At 48.9% G+C, this 22,609-nt stretch overlaps 1 protein-coding gene across 4 annotated transcripts in view; it reads left to right on the top strand.

The window, feature by feature from the left end:
* The window catches only part of CHAF1A (chromatin assembly factor 1 subunit A), a 623,099-nt gene that overhangs the window by 55,967 nt on the left and 544,523 nt on the right, over positions 1-22,609 (top strand). Inside the window, exon 1 of one of the 4 annotated variants that reach the window (XM_077475777.1) lies at positions 5,292-5,427. The exons of the other annotated variants lie outside the window; for them this stretch is intronic. The gene's annotated coding sequence lies outside the window, so the exon portion shown is untranslated. Of the gene's footprint in view, positions 1-5,291; positions 5,428-22,609 lie in introns of those variants that run through there. 4 annotated transcript variants of the gene reach the window in all.

Genomic DNA, 22,609 nt, shown 5'->3' with positions numbered 1-22,609 from the left:
GACATCTTGTTAGACCCACCGGAGTTTTAGATTTCAGTTATTTTCTCATATTGTCTTCCAGGACGGCCTCTGAGATATAGGGCTCCTCCCTCTGGGACAGGAAACACGTCAACCCAATCAAAAGGTGTGGTCCTCCAGGCCCTCCTCAGTTTTTTTTTTTTTTTTTTTTTTTTCCTTCTTTTCCCCGTTTCCTGCGGGACGGGAAGGAGCACGTCGGAACTAGTAAGGGGAGCTCCTTCTCGGGTTTGTCCTGGGGGGAGCACCTGGTGGACCTGACCCTTAGCACCCCTCGGTCCGTTCGGAGGGAGGAGAGGGTAGCTCAGTCCCCGCTGCCATTCAACGTTCAGAGAGAACGGGACCCCGATGGGAGGCAATCTCCCCCCTCTGTAGCGCTAACCGCTCCTACCTGGTCGGATGGCGGGCGAGAGACGTTCGTTTCACCGGCCGGCGTTCGGGTACTGTGAGCGGTGCGTTCGTAAGGAACGCACGGCGTTGGGGGCGGAGTCTTTTGCGTTCCGGCATCCGGAAGTGGGAGAGACTCACTTCCGCCGGATTCGCGTCATCTGGGGGCGCCGCAGGACCTGTTCCAGTCCTTTGGGCGCGGCGGTGTGACTACAGGGTTGCCTGGAGGGGTGTGAAGGCTCAGAGACTGAGTAAGACACAGGAACCATGGAGGGCGCAGTTGTGCAGGTGGACTCCGGTTCAACAGGCTCCAGTACCTCTCGGGTAAGCTTGGTGAGGGCAGACCAGGACTTACACTGAGGGGTGGAGGGGTCACTCTGACCTTAGTACCCTCCCGGGGTGGAGAACCTGCTGGTGAGGGGGGGCATTTCCTAGGCAGACCCTAGAAGCACAGTGGTGTGGTCAGGGGTGGTATTTTAATGGGACCCTGTTTTTCTTTGTTTTTAGGTTAAACAGGACAGAGCCCAGATACCTTTGCCCAGAAGGAAATGTGCCGTGTGCGGGGCTAAGTTAGGCACCGGTTGGGAGAAGCTGCTTTGCCCGAATTGTGTCAGTAGCCTGGTGAAAGGACTCGGTGGCAGCTTGCCACAAGGTTTTGACGTCCGTAAAGGATGAGATAGCATCCACCTTCCAGTCATTCAAGAGCATGATGGATAGGATGCAGGGTCCTTCTGTCTCTTTACCCAGGGCCGTGAGTATGCCCTCCTTGTCTGAACCAAGTCAGGAGGAGGAGGTGGATAAGGAGAGAGAGGTTACCTAGGTAATTAGCCTCCTCTAGGACAGAATCTACTTCTGAGTCAGAGGGGGAGGAAGAATCCATTAGATCAGCCAGATACAAGCTGTCTTTGGACGATGTGGGTGACCTCCTCAAGGCAATATGACACTTTGGAGATCAGGGAAGAACAGGTCCAGCTTTCAAAACACATGATGTATCAGGGGTCAAGTGTGCTGAAAGACAGGGTATTCCCCGTCCATAAATCGCTGGTTGAGGCGATTCTGCTGGAGTGGGAACAACCGGAAAGGTAGCCTTAAAAGGAGGTTCCCTTTTGAGACGGATGCGGTGCATCCCTGGAACAAGGTTCCCAAATTGGATGCTCCCTTGGCTAAAGTCTCTAAAAAGACGGATGATATGGGTTCACTCAGGGATCCTATGGATAAGAGGGGAGATGTGCTGCTTAAGATGGCCTGGGATGCCTCTTCCATTGGGCTTAAACCAGCCTTAGCAGCTACCTGTGTGGCCAGAAACTTAGAGTTTTGGCTTACACAGTTACAATCGCATATTTCAGCGGGCACTTCCAGGCAACAGCTGTTGAAGTCCTTTCCGCTACTGTTCAAGGCAGTGGGGTTTTTGGCCGATGCCTCTGCAGAATCGGTCAAATTGGCTGCTAGATCTGCAGCACTAGTGAACGCTGCCAGAAGGGCCGTTTGGCTTAAAACCTGGTCAGGTGACGCAGCTTCAAAATTGAAGCTATGTGGATTACCGGTTTCAGGGGACCATTTGTTCGGGCCCGGCCTGCAGGAGGCATTAGAGCGCACGCAGGATAGGAAGAAAGCTTTCCCAGAAAAGAAAAAGAAACCTGAAGGGAAGCGCCAGGTTCTGCCGCCTCTAGGCAGCAGAACCTGCAGGAAAGGGAGGTTCGCCCCAAAAAACATTGGACGGGTCACAAGGGAAGGGGCAGAGGAGGAATCCTATTCAATCCTCCTCAACCCTCCACTAAAACCCAGTGACTCCTGCGTCCCGGTGGGAGGAAGACTGGGGAAGTTCCTTCCACAATGGGACACTTCAACCGAAAGTCCGTTCATTCGAGATGTAATAAGGAACGGCTACAGGTTGGAGTTTGGTTCAGTTCCCCTCCCAAATTTTCAGGTAACCAGGTTACCAAGGGACCAAGAGAAGGCAAAGGCTCTGGGGGTCTGGTGGACCAAGAAGTACTGGTGCAGGTGCCTCCGGAGGAGCGAAGCTTGGGGGTTTACTCCCACATACTTGTGGTAAAGAAACCTTCGGGAAAATTCAGGCTAATACTGAATCTCCTCCCCCTGAACAGGTTCATAAAATACAAGCGGTTCTGTATGGAGTCAATCTTCTCGGTAACCAAGTTTCTGTTTCAGGGCTGTCACATGGCCACCGTGGATCTCAGGGATGCATATTTGCATATCCCGATTCATCTGGAGTCCCAGAGGTTTCTCAGGTTGGCAGTGAGGTTGAACACGGGTGTGTTACACCTCCAGTTTCAAGCTCTCCCTTTCTGGCTTTCAGCCTCACCAAGGATCTTTACAAAGGTTCTGGCAGAGGCACTGGCCCTGTTAAGGCTCAAGGCTATAACAGTGATTCCATATCTGGACGATCTACTGTTCATAGCCCAGTCGGCCCAACAGCTGCAGAAGGATGTGCAGGAGGCCTTGGGTTTCCTGCGCTCACTGGGGTGGCTAATAAACCAGGAAAAATCCCAGTTGACCCCCCTCACAGGAAGTCCTGTATTTAGGATACAGGATTTCTTCGGTGGAGATGAGGGTATTTCTTCCTGCGGAGAAGATCAACAAGCTAGAGCAGGCGGTAGCCCAGCTTCAATCAGGTTGGGAAGCTCAGATCAGGGAGGTTATGAGAGTCCTGGGGTTGATAACATGGGCCTGGGCAAGGCATCATCAGCGCCCTTTGCAGAGACTTATGCTCCGTTATTGGGATGGCAGGGAGCAGAGCTTGGATCAGGTTATGCCCCCTGTCCTCGGCCGTCAGGAGGTCTCTGTGGTGGTGGCGGGCCCAGGTCAACCTAGACAAGGGTCTTCCCTGGTCCCCACAAGCTACGGTGGTGGTCACGACCGATGCCAGTGCGCTGGGTTGGGGTGCCCACCTAGAGGGAATCTTAGCCCCAAGGTACCTGGTCGAATCTAGAGGCAGGTCGTTCCTCAAACCAGAAGGAGCTTCTGGCAGTTTGGAGGGCTATAGAAACCTTCCAGTCCCAGTTACAGGGCAGGGATCTGCAGGTTCGGTCAGACAATGTGGCAGCAGTAGCCTACCTGAACAAGCAAGGGGGAACCAGAAGCCCCGCGCTGCAGGTGATTGCGGACAGAATCTTCTGCTGGGCAGAGGAGAACTTGTCCTCAATATCAGCCATTCATCTGAAGGGAACTCAGAATTTGCTGGCCGACTTTCTCAGTCACCAGAAGATAGGTCAGGACGAGTGGTCCCTCAACAAGGAAGTGTTCGAGGAGATTGTGTCATGCTGGTGAAGGCCAGAAATAGACCTATTTGCAACAGAAAGCAACAGGAAGGTGACACAATTTTTTTCGGTTCACCCACAGGATCGGGCCAGGGGGGGGATAGACGCCCTTGCCAATCCATGGTTGTTCGGCCTGTGTTATGCCTTCCCTCATGTAAGGATGGTGGCGGAGGTTCTGCAGAAGTTCCGATCGGAAGCTACGGACCTCATTTTAGTGGCTCCTTTTTGGCCAAGGAGACCCTGGTTTGCCAGCATAAAGAGATTGGCTGTTCATCCTCCGATGTTACTACCAGTCAGGGAGGATTTGGTTTCCCAGGGGCCGATCCTGTATCCTCAGATAGAGAGACTCAAGCTTGCGGCCTGGTATCTGAGGAACAGATCTTAAGATCACAGAGTTTTTCAGAGAGAGTGGTTAAGACCTTATTAGAATGCCGTAAACCAGTAACTGGAGCAATTTACGCCAAGATAGGAAAGGTTTAATTCCTGGTTGCGAGAACAGGGGATTGCAAGTCCCGGGGTCCCGGCAGTCCTAGATTTTCTGCAAGCAGGGGTTGAGCTGGGGCTATCTATTAGCACTCTAAAGGTACAGGTGGCGGCCTTAAGTGTTTTCCTTCAGTCCTCCCTCCAGCAGAATCCTTTTGTCAGGAACTTCTTCAAGGCTTTAGCTAGATCCAGGCCTGTGAGAATGAAGACCTGTCCTACTTGGGATTTGTCCTTGGTTCTTAGGGCTTTGACCCGAGATCCATTTGAACCATTAGAGGGAGCATCACTTAAGTGGATGGTACTAAACTGTTTTTTTGATACCGATCACGTCAGCTAGAAGGGTCAGTGATCTGCAGGCGCTCTCGGTCAGAGAGCCATTTTTGTTAATTTTAGAGGACAGGGTAGTACTTAAGACTGACCCTAGTTTTCTTCCTAAGGTTGTGTCCACTTTTCATAGGACACAAGATATTATTTTACCAACATTTTTCTCAGCCTCAGGAGAGGATGAGGCGAGATCTTTAAGTTTGTTAGACGTCAGGAGATGTCTATTAATTTTTTTAGAGGCCACTAAGGTCTTCAGGAAGTCAGACTCATTTTTTTGTAAATTTTTCGGGCGCCCGCAAGGGCTGCAAGGCGTCCAAATCGTCTATCGCCAGGTGGATACGAATGGCGATAGTTAAAGCCTATGAATTAGAGGGGAAGCAGGCACCCTTAGTTAAGGCACACTCTACCAGGGTGGTTTCTGCATCATGGGCAGAGAGGGCTGGAGTCTCTCCGGAGGAGATCTGCAAGGCTGCAACGTGGTCCAGCTACTCTACGTTTGCAAGAAATTACCGTCTGGATTTATGGTCTGATGAGGAACACTTTTGGACAAAAGGTCCTCCAGGCAGTGGTCCCGCCCTGACAAGGTGAGCTCCTTGCTTATGTCAGAGGCTGTCCTGGAAGACGATATGAGAAAACCGGAGTTAGACTTACCAGTAACTCCTTTTTTTTTTTTTTTTTCCTAGGAGTCTTCCAGGACAGCCTGGTTTCCCACCCAAAGTTGTTTAAGTTGTTTAAGTTGGACTAAGTGGTGAGGATGTGTACTAACGTGATTGTTAGTGTGTTATGTCTTTCAGAGCCTTCCGGCGGTTCTTGGACTAAAACTGAGGAGGGCCTGGAGGACCACACCTTTTATTTGATTGGGTTGACGTGTTTCCTGTCCCAGAGGGAGGAGCCCTATATCTCAGAGGCTGTCCTGGAAGACTCCTAGAAAGAGTTACCGGTAAGTAACTCCAGTTTTCAACACAAAACGGAGCTTATGTTAGATACAGTATTTGTAAATCCGACGGACTGTTTAGATGTTACATTTTAAAAGCAGCAGCAAACCTGCTGACTATACATTGCTAATGTGACAGAACACCTCCTGATTTTTCTTACTTTTTTAACATTTAGTTTTGTGTTGAAAAGAACAGTGAAATCTAAAACTCCGGTAGGTGTAACAAGATTTGTCTTGGGGTTTTATTATTTTTTGTTATCTTGCTGATCCGAAAAATGATCTGATCCATCACTGTGATCAGAGGAGCGATCCGATCTGAGTTTTTGATCTGTTGCAACACTAATGTTGTTGGGGCAGTGTTTTTTTTTTTTTTTTTTTTTTTTTTTTATTTGACTGACAGGAGGGCAGAGGCTTTGGCACGGTGCATGTACACTGCTGCATTCAGTTATGTAAACACTAATGGAAGAGGTTAAGAGTCTTTCTCGGTTTCGGCTAGTGAAGTGGTGTTGCGTGATTGGTCAAGTAATTGATTCAGAACCTGCAATAACTGATGTAATGCTGTATTCCATGTTGGTGTCCATGCTTTCAGTTTCATCTGTGGTTTGAATGCTTATTGTGGCAATAGGATTATCAGGAAGGGCCTATGGAACTCATCTTCAGTAGCCTGTTTGGTGCTATTCTGAATGAGAAGAATCTTCTCGCCTTGGTGAAGACCACCACCTTACTCCAAACTGGGACTGATCACAGGGATTTAATGAGTGTCTCCACTACAGCTGCGCGATTAATCTAACTGATTCAGCTCCAAAAGATTTTAACCCCTTCCTGACCAGATCAATTTTTGCGATTTGGCACTGTGTTGCTTTAACTGACAATTGCGCGGTCGTGTGACATTGTCCTCGTAGTCTCCCCAGTCTGGCCATTGAGCATGTGCAGGTCGCAGCTACGGCTCAGCAGGCCACAACATACCTCGGCTCCAGAGGTGGCTGGTGAGCTTTTATGCTCCGGGACATGCATATGACCGGGCTACTGATTTCTGCGTCATAGTATGCCGAGGCCAGTAGCTACCCTGTGCTGATCAGGAGTAGATCTACAATGGAATGTCTTCCAGCTCTTCAGGACTGGTAAGTACAGGTCTCCCTGTTATGATGGGGCTGAGCAGCTGGGCATTCCCTGGGAGGTTGATTCAGGGGGCCCCCTCACCTCCCTATCTTCCCTCCCCCCCTTCAGGGGGGTGGGGATGCTGCATGTGGCTGCTGAGCGGTGTATATCTACTTGTATAGGGGCTTTCTGTGGGCTCTCACCTGACATATGAGAAGGGGGGCTGGCAGAATGGTGGTGGTCCTGGGACCTGTATAGTATGCCCCTGGAAGGGGCCTGTGAGGGTCTGCTGGGAATGGTGCAGTGCTGTGGCTTTGCAGGTGTTATATATATATATATATATCTACCTCATGGCGATGTTTGGCAGCCATTTTAGGTGTGGGCAGAGCAGGCTGACTCTCTAGGCTTCAGCAGCCATTTTCTGTTATTCCTATTCAAGGCACTGGAGGCCTGAACATATTTCAGTGTTCCCTGACAGCAGCATGGCTCATGTGCTCTCAGCCTTTTTTTTTTTTTTTTTTTTCCCCCCTGATTCCCATCTGTGTACTGGACGCTGAGTGCCCAATTTATGCAAGCCGGATCCCCGGCTCGCCTGGAGGCCCTGGATTTGCAGTCGGGAGCCCACTACCAGCTTGTGGCTCTCCCCTTTGGTCTGGCATCAGCCCCCCCCGAGTCTTTACCCAGGTTTTGGCTCCGATTTTGGTGTTGCCACGGCAACATGGGGTCGCGGTTGTGAAATATCTAGACTATCTCCTCCTGAGAGCATCTTCCGCCTCAGAATTAGGAGGATGTGGCGATCACCATGAAGACTCTGTGAGAATTTGGATGGCTGTTGAACCTAAAGAACAGTTATTGTACCAACTCAGCGTTTGGAGTACCTAGGCTTTCTGCTAGACTCAATGGAAGCGATTTTTTTTTTTTTTTTTTCTCCCTTCAGACAAGCTGCAGACTTTTAAAACCACGGTAAAACTGCAGATGAACCGCAGTCCAGTTCTACACCAGAGTCCTTGCTGAAGGAGATCTTGTCAAAATGCGACAGATCTCAGTTGTCCCTCGATCATCAGATTCAGGTGAGCCAGTCAGAGAATCGCTGATCTGGTCCCTGGTGATTCAGGCCGTAAAGTTGTTCCTACTTCTAAAGTGGACAGTGATCACAAAGGACACCAGCCTTTTTGGCTGGGGTGGAGTAATGGGGGTTCAGTCGGCTCAGGGCCTCTGGTCGACAGAAGAATCCAAGTTGCCGATCAATCTGCTTGAACTGAGAGCGATCAGGCTTTGCCTCTCCACATGGTCAATGAGACTGCAAGGACATCCGATCAGGATCCAGTCAGACTACGCCACTGCATTGGCATACGTCAATCACCAAGGGGGGGCGAGTAGCTCAGCCGCGGTACGGGAGGTCGCTCACATAATTCGGTGGGCAGAGCAACGTACTGGTTTTGTCGGCCATTTACATTCCCGGAGTGGAGAACTGGCAGGCGGACTGTCTGAGTTGCCAGATGCTGGACCCAGGAAAATGGGAGCTGCATACGGAGATATTCAGGTTACTGTGCCTGAGGTGGGGCACACCAGACGTGGATCTTCTGGCCCCTGTCTCAATTGGATGTTGCCAAGATTCGTGTCGAGGATAAGGGATCCGTGGGCAGACGCACTGGTGGCTCCGTGGGATCAGTACCAGCTGATCTATGCTTTTTCCTCCACTGAAGCTGTTGCCACATCTGATGCGCAGAGTGTAAGCCGAGGGGATCCCAGTAATACTGGTTGTCCCAGTTTGGACTCTGCGTCCCTGGTACGCAGACCTGGTGCGTCTGTTGGTAGACTCTCTTTGGCGAATTCCATTACGGTAGGACCTTCTGTCTCAAGGTCAGATTCTCCATCCTGCTTTACCATCGCCGGCTTTAACGGCACGGCTATTGATCACCAGGTGTTGAGGAACCGGGGTCTGTCTGACTCGGTGATCCCAACTATGTTGAGAATACGGAAATTGTTCTTCTCAGATATATCATCGTTCCTGGACGGCCTACATCTCCATGTGTGCGGAGAAAGGTTGACATCCGTGCTTTTTTTCCATATCCAGGATCCTGCTGTGTTGTCAAGGAGTAGACCAGAAAATGGTGTTAAGCACTATTGAGGGGCAAAAAAAATTCAGCTTTGGCTTTTTTTTTTTTTTTTTTTTTTTTTTCAGTGACCCTTTGCGTCTGTCATAGTGGGTACCTTTGTTCAGGGGGTTCGTCATGTAGTCCCTCAGGTGCGTCCACAGTTTCCCCCATGGGATTTTAACCTGGTGTTATCGGCACTTCAAGACCCGCTGCTTGAAAATATCAGTTTCCCCTGTTGGCCACTAGAAAGACCACTTTCTGGGAAAGAGTCATCACCTCAGCCAGGAGGGTTTTGGAACTGGCGGCCTTGTCTTGCAAGTCGCCTTATCTGGTTATCCATAAGGATAAGGTGGTGTTGCGTTTTGCCTAAACACCTTAAGGAGATGGACCTTCACGCTCTGGACGTGGTTCAGGCACTGAAAGTGTATTTGTCTACCACTGCTCCCTTTCGGACGTTACTCGATTGTCTCGGTAGCTGGTCCCAAGAAATGCATGGCAGTTTTATCAGCCACCATTTCCAGGTGGATCAGACAGATTGTAGTACAAGCCTACACCTCTTTCCGGTTATGGCCCATTCCACAAGGGCAATCGGAACGTCTTGGGCCTTCCGACACAAAGCGTCTGACGCTCAGGTGTGTAAGACGGCGACCTGGTCGTCTGTCCACGCGTTTACTAAGTTCTACAAGGTAGACATCAGTGCATCGGCTGATGCCTGTTTTCGCAGGCGGCTGTATAGTTGCAATTGAATATGCAATATTTTTTTTTTTCAGATTTTTTGATAAAAACCCAGTACCTTAATAAGAATGCACCGTTGCCTTGTGTGTGGTGTGTGTGTGTGTTTGTTTTTTATTTTTTTAATTTTCTTTTTATTTTTTGTACAGTGTTTTTTTTTATTTTTTTTTTATTTTTTTACTAGTTCCCACTTGCCATGGTGGATGAGGTTTTTATGCGGCTTTTCCCACCCCTTGTTTGGTGCTGCTTGGGGATGTCCCAATGGTCTGAGAGGAGCTGTGTCGGTCGAGGAAAATAAGAGAAAATAGGATTTTTAGTACTTGCTGTAAAATACTTTTCTCTGTAATTCGCCAACCGACAAAGCACCCGCCCCTCTATCTTTACGTTATACTGCTTGTTGACGTATTGATTACTGCAAGGCGGGGTGGAGGGTTGATACCTAGGGGACCGCCCCCTGGGCGGAACTGAAAGTTCTGAGTGTTACAACTTTGCCTAGTGTCTCCTAAAGGGAAAGGTATACAACCCAATGGTCTGAGAGGAGCTGTATCTGTCGGTGAATTACAGAGAGGATTTGACAGTGAGTACAAAAAATCCTATGTTTTCTTTATCATACATCGCGGGACATAGCCATGGTAGATACTATGTAGGTTATAGGCCACCTTCAGGTGATGGATACTGGCACACCCTAAGACAGGAGGTCCACTCCCTATATAACCCCCCCCCCCCCCCCCCCCCCATCCTGGGAGTACCTCAGTTTTTTTTCAGCAGTGTCTTAGGGGTTTGTCACGAGTAAAGATGTGCTATGCTGAGCTCCATTGGAATATTCCTTGCTGGGGCAGGCTATGCAGCCAATGTGTATTTTGGGCCGAATTGAATGGTACCCTGGCCTTGTGGCGGAATAAACGAGGTGTAGCTCGTATCTTTTTAGAGAGCTGGACCCTGGGATCCAGTGCTTTTGGTTTTCAGCCATAACGTTTCCTGGCGGGGTGCTTTACAGGTCCAGGGGTGTGGCTCCCCTATCTTAAAAAGGGACCCCAGGCTCTGGAGGTTTAACAGAGCCCACCTTGAGGTGTTGGATTGGGTCTGATTTTATTTTATTTATTTTTTTTTTTAACCACAGAATCCCTGCGGAGGGAAATTTAAGTTATTTATTTATTTATTTTATTTTTTTCTTGTTTCCTTTTTTAAAAGTAAATGTTGTCGTGCCTAAAAGTCACCACTGGGGGCTGTATAGAGCACGTCCCTTGTCATGGTTTCCTTAGATTGCTCTGCCAGCAGAAGCTGCAGACTTCTCTCCGGCTAACAGTCCCAGGCCTCCGGAAAGATGTTGAGGGGGGCATTTTTTTTCCACCCCCCCAAGGCAGAAGCTCTCCCCAGATAGGGGGAAGCCAGAACAATCGGCTGATGCTGCTCCCTTCTCTACGGCCCCTTCACGGTGGTTTGTCACCTGCATTACTTCTGCAGTGTGTTTTTTTTTTTTTTTTTTTTTTTTTTTTTTTTGTACGGTTTTACTAGTTCCCACTTGCCATGGTGGTTGAGGTTTTTATGCTGTTTTTTTCCACCCCTTGTTTAGCACTGCTTGGGGACATCCCAATGGTCTGAGAGGAGCTGTATCGGTCGATGAATATAAGAGAAAATAGGATTTTTAGTACTCACTGGCATCAGACCAGCTGTTGGCTCTGTGGGGTCAGTACCAGCTGATCTATGCTTTTCCTCCGCTACAACTGTTACCATGTCTGCTCTGCAGAGTGGGGGCCGAGGGGATCCCAGTAATACTTATTGGCCCAGATTGGCCTCAGTGTCCTTGGTACGCAGACCTAGTGTGCTTGGTGGCAGACGCTCCTTGGCGACTGCCATTACGAGAAGACCTGTTTCAAGGTCTGATTCTCCATCCTGCTTTACCATTGCTGGTTTTAACGGCATGGCTATTGAGAGCCAGTTGTTGAGGAACTGGGGTCTTTCGGACTCGGTGATCCCAACTATGCTGAGGGCACGGAAATCTTTTCGAAAGATATATCATTGTACCTGGAAGGCCTACATCTCCATGTATGAGGAGAAAGCATGGCATCTGCGCTCTTTTTCTATATCCAGGGTTCTGCTGTTTCTTCAGCAAGGAGTAGACCAGAAGTTGGCTTTAAACACAATTAAAGGACAAATATCAGCTTTGGCTCTTTTTTTTTTTTTTCCCAGGGACTCCTGGCGTCTTTCACCTTAGTGAGCACTTTTGTTCAAGGGGTCTGACGTGTAGTTCCTCCGGGGCATCCACTGTTGGCCCTGTGGGATCTGAACCTTCAAAACCGCCATTTGAAAATATCGGAGATCCCCTCTGACTTTCCCAGAAAGTGGCCATTCTAGTGGCCATTACTTCGGCCAGGAGGGTTTCGGAACTGGCGGCCTTGCAAGTCTCCCTAAGGATAAGGTGGTGCGTCCGCAACCTTTTCTGCCGAAGGTGGTTTCGGCATTCCACATTAAGAACTTGTTACCATCTGTGTCCGACACATCCTAAGGAGGTGGCCCTTTATTCCCTGGATGTGGTTCGGGCTTTGAGAGTGTATTTGTCTGCTACGGCTCCCTTTTGGAAGTCAGACTCCTTGCCTTTTTTTGGACCAGCCACCGAAAAACATGGCGGTCTTGTGGGCCACCATTTCCAGGTGGATCAGACAGATTGTAGTACAGGCCTACGCCTTGAAGGGGCAGGTGCCCCCTCCCCTTTCTGGTCACGGTCCACTCCACAATGGCAATTGGAACTTCTTGGGCCTTCCAACATCAAGGGTCTGTCGCTCAAGTGTGTAAAGTGGCGACTCGGTCGTCTGTTCACACCTTTACAAAATTCTACAAGGTAGATGTCGTTGCATCGGCTGATGCCTGTTTTGGCCGCAAAGTTTTGCAGGCGGCCGTGTAATTTGCAATTGCACTTTTTTATTTTTATTTTTTTTATAATACTTTTTGCAAATATTCTTTTGCTTCTTGATGATCAGAATTCACTAAAGGAAGTAATGTGTAGAATTATAAACTTTTGGATACCTTTTTGGATTAAGGATAAATTGGGGAAAATCCTGTCTACTGCTAGTTGATCCTCTGGACACCCCTTTACCCCAAGAAGCAGCGCGCCTAAAAATAGTGAGTCAAATGAAATACCTGGGTATCTATATTACTAAAAACCCTAAACAGTACATAGTAAATAATCTAGTCCCACTGTTAGCTAAATTTAAGGATAAAAATATTTGGAAGAAACTTCCTTTATCGGCAGCTGGCCGATGTAACTTAATTAAAATGATATTCTTACCGCAACTTTTGTATATTCTACATAACTCTCCAATATGGATCTACAAGAAATGGTTCTACAAGATCGACTCTATATTTAGGGAATTGATCTGGAAGGGGGGTCAAGCACGTATTGGCCTAAAGACGTTGCAATCCCTCACCCATTTAGCCATTTCCTGGCAGCTCAGTTACAACACTTGGGCGGAGGGGACATGGAGGGCGTTGGACCAGAAAAGAAGGCACCCCTAGAGCATTTTCTCCGTAGGCCGTTGGTGGAGGCCCTGGAGTCAGGGATCTTTATGCGGGGTATTCCTACACTAGGTTTGATGATTAAGGTGTGAGAAACAGCCAAAGGAATACTGGCATATAAGGGGTTTACTGAATACTCCCCCCCCCCCCCGTGGGCTAATAGCAAGTTGGGTGAGATACAAAAAATAGGCCAAATCAAGGAATGGGAAAGAGGTATAAAATTTATTTACCAGAATGGTAACCTGAAATCTTTCCAGGAATTAAGGGAACAGTTCGCAATTTCGAATAAGTCTTTTTTTTTTTTTTTTTTTTTTTTTTTTGATACCTGCAGGTTAGACATGCAATGGATAAACAGTTCGGGGGGAAGGCAATAGAATGGTGTGAGATACCGGTAGTCCAGGAAATATTGCGGGCTAAATCAGTGAAAGGCTTAATATCTAAAACCTACGCAAGTCTATACAAGACCCGGGTAAGAACACAGGAGCAATTGTACAGAAAGAAATGGGGAAACAGATGTGGGAGGTATTTCGGAAACCCAATGGGCGAGGATCCTCGAGCTGGCACCTTGGGTGTCCATTTCTTCATCAAAAAAGATGTCCCACCTATTTTTATTGTATAGAGTATACTATACTCCGAAGAAACTCTGGTCGAAGGCAAGATGCTTCTTGCCCAAGATGTGGAAGGATTGAGGGGGATATGATACATATGTTCTGGAGATGCCCCAAGTTATACCGCTACTGGAAGGAGGTAGTGTAAAAAATAGCTCAGGTATTTGAGATGGCAGTAGATATGGAACCCTTGGGGTGTGTATTAGGGTGGATAGACGGAGGTGGTAAGCCTAAAGACACCAAACTAGCAATATTAAGGTGCCTTTTTCAAGCCAGGAAACTTGTAGCTCAGAAATGGCAGTCCCCTACACCCCCTTCCAGTAGGGAGTGGGTACAGAATATGAATGGGGTAATCCTTAAGGAAAGAGTAGCATATATGACAGGGAGGTATTAAAAAATTTGACAAGACCTCGAAATGATGGTGCGAGAAAATGAATAAAGGTATTTATATGTAAAAGTGGAAGGGTTACTAGCCATGTAATCGGTGAGATGAGAATGCTTGTGTGAATGGCAAGGAGGGGTGAATGTCGGGAATAGAAGGGTGTGAAGGGGGATCTATGGTCTTTTTAGTAATGTTTTTGCTCTTCTTAGGCTCGGTTCACACAGGGGCGACACGACTTCAGGACGACTTTGTGAGGCAACTTGGAGACGACTTGAACACGACTTTTAGACACAACCTGGGGCGACTTACAAGTCGCCCCAGGCCAGGCGACTTTTGCCGTGGCCAATCAGAGAATGAGCTCTGAAGGTGGGAACTCCACGCCAAATTTCTGAAAAAAAATTGGCGTGGGTTCCCCCTCCGAGAGCATACCAGGCCCTTAGGTCTGGATTTCAAGGGGAACCCCCTACCCCGAAAAAACGGCGTGGGGGTCCCCCCCCAGATCCACACCAGACCCTTATCCGAGCACGCTACCCGGCCGGCCAGGAAAGGGGGTGGGGGGACGAGCGGGCGCCCCCCCTCTGAGCTGTACCAGGCCGCGTGCCCTCAACATGGGGGGGTGCCTTGGGGGAGGGGGGCGTGCGGCCCCCCCACCCCAAAGCACCTTGTCCCCATGTTGATGAGGACAAGGGCCTCTTCCCGCCAACCCTGGCCGTTGGTTGTCGGGGTCTGTGGGCGGGGGGCTTATTGGAATCCGGGAGCCCCCTTTAATAAGGGGGCCCCCGGATACCGCCCCCCCACCCTATGTGAATGAGTATGGGGTACAATGTACCCCTACCCATTCACCTGTAAAATAAAGTACAAAAAAAACAACACACAAGATAAAATAATTTATTGCACAGCTCCGGGGGTCTTCCGTCTTCGGGGGTCTTCTCGTCGGACTCCTCCGCTATCTTGTAGCTCTTTTACTAGCGGAGGAGCCCGGCATTCTTCTTCGTCGCCGCGGCCTCTTCTTCTGACTTCGGGGGTCTTGTCCCCCTCTTCGGTTCTTCTGTCGCCGCCGCCACTCCTATTTTTTACGTTGTAGTGCTTGTTGTAATGAGGCTGCAGGAGGCAGGCTGGGGGGGTTGTTGCCTAAGGGACTGACCGCCCCTTGGGTGGAACTAGAATGGATATAGAAATTGCTAGATCCACTGGTTGCCCCAGTTTGGACAGTGAGCACACACAGACCAGAGCTACGTACTAGGTTGGCTGCGACAAAGCCCCTCTTGAGGGGGGCCGGCGGCGGCTCCCTTTTAATTCAAATATGAATATTTGTTGTGTATTATCTGTTCTTGATACTATGTAATAAAATGCATTTCTCTTATTCACCGACCGACACAGCTCCTCTCTGTAACAAAATGGGTTGTTGGCCCTATCACTAGGAGATACTAGGCAAAGTTGTAATACAACAGTTGGTTCCCTCAGGCTACAATCCCCCACACTCTGCACTAGCAGCCTCAGTTTTATTTTGCCTAGTGAAGGAGATAGACCTAGGGACCCTGCGGGCCCATAGGTCTGTGTTTTTTGATGCAGAAGCTTGACTTTTTGCGCAAGATAAATGTTCCTGTGATCTTCTATCAACAGCCGGCTGGCTGACAGGCGGGTTCACTTATCCTTGTAGTCTCCCCAGTCCAGCCATCGAGCGTGTGCAGATCGCAGCTACGGCGTGGCAGGCCACGACATACCTCAGCTCCAGAGGTTGTCAGTGAGCTTTTTATACTCCGGGGCATACATATGACCAGGCTACAGATATCTGCGTCACAGTATGCTGGGCCAGTAACCTTCCCTGTACTCATCAGGAGTTGGCTACAATGGAATGTCTCACAGCTCTTCAGGACTGGTAAGTACAGCTCTCCCTGTCTCCGCAGGGTTGAGCAGCTGGGCATTCCCTGGGGGGGTCTATTTGGGGGGCCCCCTCACCCCCTCTTCTCTCCCCTGTCCCCATCTCCCCCTCCTACCCCCCTCACGGGTGGGCTGTGCATGGATACTGAGGTGTGTGTGTGTGTGTGTGTGTGTGTGTGTGTGTGTGCGCGCGCGCGCCCCTGGGCTCTGGCTGACTGGGGGTGTCTGGATCATGAGTGCTTAACTCCCGGGAGGTGCCTGTGAGGTTTTCCCCTGTGTCTGTGCAGCACTGTGTCTCTGCCACATGTTTGTTTCTGTCTCTCATGGCGCTGGCTGGCGGCCATTTTCTGTGTTGGCAGAGGACAGCATGCTTCTGGGCTTTAAGCGGCCATTTTCCCGATGATTCTCTATTCAGGACACTGGCGGCTATTTTTTTGACGCCGGACCACGTTTTTTGTGCTCTAGCAGCAGCTTCCTGTTTGTCATTACACAGCGCTGGACAGCCTTCTAGATAGTCGAAGCACGTTTTTCAGATTGCTCAGCGATCGTTCATCGATCGTTCTGATGGACTGCCACCGACACAGCTTTGGTTCCTCTGCATCTGGGAGTGGTGTATACAGCGTGGAACTAATCATGGTGGTGAGTCTGGCGGGTTAGAACTAGAGGTCGACCGATATATCGGCCGATATTTGCCGTTTTTTAAATCGGCATCGGCCGATTGTGCTGATAAAAAGCCGATTTAGAACTACAGCGGGACTTTGAAATGACTTCTGTAATAGAAGTCAGTGTAAGTTGCAATAGAAACGTCTTCCTCCTCTCTGGGCAGGCTGCCAAGAAAAGAACAGAAAGATACAATGTTTACACTTGTGAATGAATGAAGTCATCTCTGTGTGTAGAAGTTCTCAGTTTAACCATTTAAAGACTAAATCTTTTCTGACACTTGTTGCTTACAAGTAAAAATCCTGTATTTTCTGCCAGAAAATCACTTAGACACTTATTTTTTTAGCAGAGATCCTAGGGAATAAAATAGCGGTTGTTGCAATATTTTATGTCACACGGCATTTGCACAGAGGTCTTTCAGATGCATTTTTTGGGAAAAAAATACACTATTTAAAAAATAAAAATAAAATAAAAACAGTAAAGTTAGCCCTTTTTTTTTTTTTTTTTTTTTTATCCAAAAGTTTTGACTACCTGTTTTTATTTATAGGTTTTTTTTTTTTTTTTTTTTTTTTTTTATCTAAATCATACATACAAGTAAACTGATTGGAGGTTTGTTTTGTTTAATAAATGTTTAAATGTAATAAATTTTCTGTATCACTTATGAAGACTGCTTTCACACTGGAGCGGGCAGGCGTTGATGGTAAAACGCAAGTTTTAGCGGCTCTTTACCATAATTTTAGCAATGCTATTTGGCTGCTAGTGGGGCACATATAACCCAGCTAGCGGCCAAGGAAGAGGTTAAATGCGCCCATGAAGCCCTGCTGCCAAATTGCATTGCATGCGCTTCGGCAGTGGTGCCCATTCATATCAATGGGCAGGAGTGGTGGAGGAGCGGTATACACCACTCCAAACGTGCTTTTTTTTTTTTTTTTAAGATCCTGCTAGAGCATCGGCTCAGTGTGAAAGCACTCTGTCTTTCACACAGACTGCAGGGGAGCCATTTTGCAGGCACTTTACAGGTGCTATTTTTAGCCCAAAAGCGCCTGAAAAACGCTCCAGTGGGAAAGGTGTGTTAGATCAAGGGGATTAAAAAAAAAAAAAATAATAAAAGGAAAAAAATAAATAAATAAAAAAAAATCGGCCTAACATATCGGTCCAAAAAAATCGGCATCATATATCGGCTATCGGCCGCCATGATTTCTAAATATCGGCATCGGCCAGAGAAAAACCCATATCGGTCGACCTCTAGTTGGAACCCCTCAGTCAGCGGCAGCAAGGAACTGTCACTGTCCTAAGTCCTCTTCGGGTGGCAGACATGGTAGGGTCAGCATGGCTTCAGAAACTGGTGTTTCTTCCCCTGAAATCCAGGCAATTGCAACTGGGTCACCTGTGGCTAGCGCAGTCCCCATGTACACCCTGACAGCAGTCTTCAATTCATTCGTTGCCAATATGGAGGCGGTGCGTGGGAAGAAAGTAGGTGCTAAAGTGGCCCCTCCCCCCCCCCCCCGTCCTCTGGGGAGAGACTCTGGTCCTGCTGAGGCCGGTGACCCCTGCTCTGCCTTGTCAGATGACGATGACCAGGACTGTTCGGATAGTGAGGATGAGTCCCCGTCCGGGTCTGTGCGCGAGAAAACGCTTGTTGGAGCACTTATCGCCGCTGTGCGTGATACCCTGAAGTTTCAGGAGCCAGCGGATCCCTCTGCTAATGTACTGGTCCCTTTTGGGTCCCGCAAGCCAGAACGTTCACCTAAGGTATTCTCGTATCTGACTTATTTTGACAAGTTCATTAACAAGGAATGGGTCGCCGCAACGGACCTTTTCGCTCCCTAAAAAGATGGCGGTGCGTTACCCCTAATGAGGAAAGCCTTCTCAAGAAATGGTCGGCTCCTCTGGTCGTTGACCCCCCCAGTATCCAGGTTAAATAAAGTAACCACGGTTGAGGGGACTCGCACATTCAAGGATGCCACGGACAGGAAGGCCGAGGCGGTGGCTCGTTCCTTGTTTATGGTTGTGGCGTCAGCCGTGCGACCTATACTCGAAGACACTGACTCAGTGGGCAAAACTTTTGCACCACGAATTGGGAGAGTAACAGGCTTCCCCTGTCTGGAACTAGCAGGCCAACTAGTGCAAGGCCTTAAGTACGTCTGTGACGCGGCCCTGGATACTCTCCCCCTGTTATCCAGGGCTTCAGTGTCAGCTGTGGTGCTGAGGTGCCTAATTTGGCTAAAATGCTGGTCGGCTGACCAGGCATCCAAAAAGCCCTGACTGATTTTCCTTTCCTTGGTGACGGCTCTTTGGAGCATCGCTAGATGACATTATTAAAAATGCCACAGGGGGTAAGAGGACACTGCTCCCACAGGCCAGGAAAGCTAAGGAGCCACGCCGTAGGCAAGGGCCGTCTCTTTCTGCTCAAACAGCTTTTTCGTCCGACAAGAGCATCGACAAAACGCCCCCTGCTTGACAGGATGCCCAAGGATGGTCAAAAACGTCCCTGGAACCGCAAGCCTGCGAACAAAAGTGCTACCGCATGAAGGTTTGCCCCCACCTATGTCTCGGGTAGGGGGTCGCCTTTGGTAGTTTGCAGCCTGGTGGTCCTCCCAGTTATCTGACCAATGCGTCTGCGATCTGATTTCCACCGGCTACAAGATGGCTTCTCTCTTGACTCCAAACAGATTCTTCCCCTCCAGCATACCCGTATCCCCGGTTTGCCGGGAGGCCCTGTTGCGGGGTGATTGTACCAGTTCCCGGACTTGGAACGCTTCCAGGGATTCTACTCAAATCTGTTTGTGGTTCCCAAGAAGGAAGGGGTACGTCCAATCTTGGACTTAAAAGCCCTCAATCGCTTTGTAAAAGTGCAGAGGTTCAGAATGGAATCAGTTTGCTCAGTAGTCGCTGCATTCCATCAAGGGGACTCCCTGGCATCCTTAGACATCCAGGATGCGTACCTGCACATACCCATATGGCTTCGGCATCAAAAGTTTGTGTTTTGCAGTCGGAAGTCCATTACCAATTTGTGGCTCTTCCCTTTGGTCTAGCATCAGCCCCCCCCAAGTGTTTACCAAGGTACTGGCTCCAGTTTTGACGTTGCTGCGACAACGTGGGATCATGGGATACCTAGACAATCTCCTCCTGAGAGAGCATCTTCCACCTCAGCATTACAGGAGGATGTGGCGATCACCATGTAGACCCTGCAAGATTTTGGGTGGCTGTTGAACCTATAAAAGTCGGTGCTTGTGCCGACCCAGCGTCTGGAGTACATAGGTTTGCTGTTGGACTCCAGGGAAGCGAGAGTTTTTCTCCCTGCAGACAAATTGCAGACTCAGAGCCGCGGTCAAACTACTGATGAACCTCAAGTGGTCGTGGCTCTGGTTTTGCATGCGCATACTGGGACTCATGGTAGCCTCCTTCGAGGCAGTACCTTACGGCCAGTTCCACACCAGAGTTCTGCAGAAGGAGATCTTGTCAAAATGGGACAAATCAGTTGTCCCTAGATAGACAGATCCAGGTGAGCCAGTCAGGGACTTGCTGATCTGGTGGTTGAGGTCCCCCGGTGATTCAGTCCAGAAAATTGTTCCTTCCTCTGAAATGGACGGTGATCACAACGGATGCCAGTCTATCCGGCTGGGCTGAGGTGGAGTGATGGGGTGTTCAGGCGACTCGGGGCCTCTGGTCGACGGAAGAATCAGAGTTGCCGATCAATCTGCTCAAACTGAGTTATCAGGCTGTGTCTCCACACATGGTCAATGAGACTTCAAGGGCATCCGATTAAGGATGGTCAGGCTGTGGTGTACATAAATCACCAAGTGGGAACAAGCTCAGCCGCTGCACAGGAGGTCGCTCACATACTTCAATGGGCAGAGTGACACATCCCGGCCCTGTCGGCCATTTACATCCCGGAGTGGAGAACTGGCAGGCAGACAATCTGAGTCTAAAGATGCTGGACCCAGGAGAATGGGCATTCCGGAGATGTTCAGGCCGCTGTGCCTGAAGTGGGGCACACCATATGTGGATCTACTGGCCTCCTGTCTCAATTGGAAGGTGCCAAGATTCGTGTCCAGAGCAAGAGATCCGTGGGCAGACGCGCCAGACGTGCTGGTGGCTCCGTGGGATCCATACCAGCTGATCTACGCTTTTCCTCCACTGAAACTGTTGCCACGTATGCTTCAGAGTGGAAGCTGAGGGGATCCCTGTAATACTGGTTGCCCCAGATTGGCCTCAGCAGCCTTGGTACGCAGACCTGGTGCGTCTGGTGGCAGACGCTCCTTGATGACTGCCATTGCGAGAGGACATCCTATCTCTAGGTCCAATTTTCCATCCTGCTTTACCATTGCTGGCTTTAACAGCATGGCTATTGAGAGCCAGGTGTTGCAATTACTGAGTCCGACAGACTCCAGTTCCTCAACTATGTTGGCATTGAAATCTTCTTCTCGGAAGATATACCATCGTACCTGGAAGGCCTACAACTGCATGTGTGAGGAGAAAGGATGGCATCCGCGCTCCTTTGCCATATCCAGGATCCTACTGTTTCTGCAGCAAGGAGTTGACCAGAGATTGGCATTAAGCACCATCAAAGAATAAATGTCAGCCTTAGCTGGTTTTTTTTTTTTTATTTTTTTTATTTTTTTTTTTTCCAACGACCCCTGGCATCGCACTCCTTGGTGAGTACCTTTTTGTCCAAGGAGTACGACACGCAGTCCTTCCGGTGCGTCCACCGTTACCCCCTGGGATTTGAACATGGTGCTGTCGGCGCTTCAAAGACCGCTCTTTGAAAATATCAGGGAGATTCCCTTGTTGACTCTTAATGAGAAAGTGGTCTTCCTAGTGGCCATCACATCGGCCAGGAGGGTTTCGGAACTGGCGGCCTTGTCCTGCAAGTCGCCCTATCTGGTTATCCACAGGGATAAGGTGGTGTTGCGTCCGCAACCGTCCTTTCTACCGAAAGTGGTCTCTGCTTTTCAGATCAATGAGGACATTGTATTACCTTCTGTGTCCTAAGCCGAAGCACCCTAAGGAGGTGGCCCTTAACACTCTAGATGTGGTTAGGGCTCTGAAGGTGTACTTGTCTGCCACGGCTCTTTCGGAAGTCAGACTCATTGTCTCGGTGGCTGGTCCGAAGAAAGGCACGGTGGTCTCGTCGGCCACCATTTCCAGGTGGATCAGACAGATTGTAGTACAAGCCTATGCCTTGAAGGGGCAGGTGCCCCTCTTTCCGGTCACAGCCCACTCCACAAGGGCAATAGTAACATCTTGGGCTTTCCGACACCAAGCGTCTGTCGCTCAGGTGTGTAAAGCGGTGACCTGGTCATCTGTCCCATACGTTTACCAAGTTCTACAAGGTAGACGTCAGTGTGTTGGCTGATGCTTGTTTTGGCCCCAAAGTTTTGCAGGTGGCCGTGTAGTTGCAATTGACTATGCGATCCCATGTTTGTGTTTTCCTATTTTTTTTATTTTTTTTTTGACAAAGCAGTACGGTTACGTTCGTGCACTGTTTGCATTACTTTCGCATTCACTGCAGTCTTGGGGATCACTCCTGTTGAGGGTACCCTGTTGTGCGTGGTGGGTTTTTTTCACGCACTGCTGTGTTTTTTTTATTTTTTTATTTTTTTTATTTTTTGTGGGTGTAGTTTCACTAGTTCCCACGCCATGGTGGATGAAGTTTTAATGCTGCTCTTTCCCATCCCTCGTTTGGCACTGCTTGGGGACGTCCCATTTTGTTAGAGGAGCTGTGTCAGTGAATTACAGAGAAAATAGGATTTTTTTTGTACTCACCGTAAAATCCTTTTCTCGAATTCACCGACCGACATAGCACCCACCCCTCCTCCTTTTTCTCTTTACATTATATCGCTTGTTGACTTACTCTGGCTGCTAATGCAGAGTGTGGGGGATTGTAGCCTGAGGGACCACCCCCCTGGGCGGAACTAAAAGTTCTGAAGTGTTTTATTACAACTTTGCCTAGTATCTCCTAGTGATAGGGCTAACAACCCATTTTGTTAGAGAGGAGCTGTCGGTCTGTGAATTACAGAGAAAAGGATTTTACAGGGAGTACAAAAAATACTATGTTTTCAAATTTTTGATTGAGTTTTGGCACTGTAATAATCCCCACCCTCTCTACTTTCTTTCTTTTTTTTTTTTTTTTTTTTTTTTTTTTTATTGGGATGAGTTGCCTTATCTAATATGGACATCTCTGCCACTTCTTCCAATTTTCTTCACAAAAG

Source organism: Lithobates pipiens, unplaced genomic scaffold, assembly GCF_037356315.1.
Source record: "Lithobates pipiens isolate NorthernLeopardFrog02 unplaced genomic scaffold, aLitPip1_a1.2 Scaffold_13, whole genome shotgun sequence".
Lineage (NCBI taxonomy): Eukaryota > Metazoa > Chordata > Amphibia > Anura > Ranidae > Lithobates > Lithobates pipiens.
This window is presented reverse-complemented; position numbering and strand designations above follow the sequence as displayed.